A 1,589-nucleotide genomic window follows, 5' to 3' on the forward strand; every position below is an offset into this window, starting at 1 on the left:
CATAAAGGCAAGGGATCAGCAGCATGTACAGCAGCATAAAGGCAAGAGATCAGCAGCATGTACAATAGCAGTATGGACTGAAGCAACAGACAAAGACTTAGGAAAATTAACCAATGTTTTTTTTTTTACAGTGGAAAGTTCATCAGTGTCTAATGGAGGACCTGGAACTCTGGAGAACAAGGAGAGAGGTCAGGTTGGTGGTCCTCAGGAGGTGGTGAACGTTGTTTCTTTTCTTACAGGTGGAGTTAGGGACCATGCGAGGACTGAGGTTCCAATGGTTCCAGCTCGAGGGAAGGAAGTGAAGGAGATGAGGGTTAAGGTGTGGCTGGAGAGTGGTTGGAAGGCGGTGGAGACAGCTCAGGAAGTCAACAAGGATCTCTGGGTTTCAAAGAGGAGTCTACAGGTGGATCACAGGTGTAGAGGGCTGTAACACGAAGCAAACACAAGGTAAGTTTTTACTGATTCTTAGAATCACACAACATGGCTAGAGGCGTAAATACTGTTGGGCATGTAATGCTCCAGCAGGGAGTAGAGCTCTTCTTCAGCCTTTTATGCTCCTGGTGTTCATTAAGGGAATGGTCCTCAGGCGTGACTTGTTGGCACCATCTTGTGACTTCAGAGGCTGCAGGAAAAAACGAACTCCCACACACAAATATTGAAACTAAGAAAAATAAAACAGGGTAATTTTTATTTATACATTTATTTTTTGGCAGCAACACGTTGTTTGAGGTTCATGTTTCCCACTTCGAGGGTACAGTCTGTACCTGTCCAAGGATTAGAGTTGCATTCGGGCCTAAAAAATAATAATAAATAAAAAATAAAAAAATCAGATTTGACCCGGACCCAGCCCGTAGCCATTTTTTCCTAACCCGACCTGACCTGACCAATTTGTCTAATTACAGGCCTTAACCCGAACCCCCTTTGGCTTTTGTAGATGCTGCTACTTCCTTCACCACAGATGACAGCAGGGTGCGGATATGCGCACGGCCAGTGATCAGGTGATCCATCTGAGCTTAACTGGACTTTTTTTTTTTTTTTTACCTCTTTCAACTGGCCGGTCGGATCTGCCTCCTCCTCAACAAATAGATTAACACAATTTTATATTGTGCATTTTTATTTAGTTTTCTTTGTGCTGTGATTATTAGATAGAGAACTTTACTAAATGGCTTTTATGTTTGTGAATGTTTCTGTAAAGTGCCCTGAGAACACTTTGTTGTGATTTGGCGCTATATAAATAAACTGAACTTAATTGAATTGATTCGTAAAACTGTATCAAAAGCCAGAGACCGCCCCGCCCCGCCTATCAAGCACATTATTCAGGCCGGGCCCAGGCTCGGGTTAGAAATGACAGCTCTACCAAGGACTGAAAACCAGTTGTTGGAGTTTTTGAAGGGAATCTTGTTTCATTCTGGTCTGATGGAGCAGATGTTCAAAAGTCCTGGTCTTCTTTGTTTGAGGGATGGATGGTTCCTCTCCTTTATAGAACAGAGGACATGGAGTCAGCAGCAGTGGTGTAGTCTATGTAATAAGTGGATATACGGAGTGTACCCACTAGAAAAGCTTGGGAATTGCAGTATACCCACTTAAAA

The sequence above is a fragment of the Nematolebias whitei genome, chromosome 4 (assembly GCF_014905685.2).
Source record: "Nematolebias whitei isolate Nwh7 chromosome 4, NemWhi1, whole genome shotgun sequence".
Lineage (NCBI taxonomy): Eukaryota > Metazoa > Chordata > Actinopteri > Cyprinodontiformes > Rivulidae > Nematolebias > Nematolebias whitei.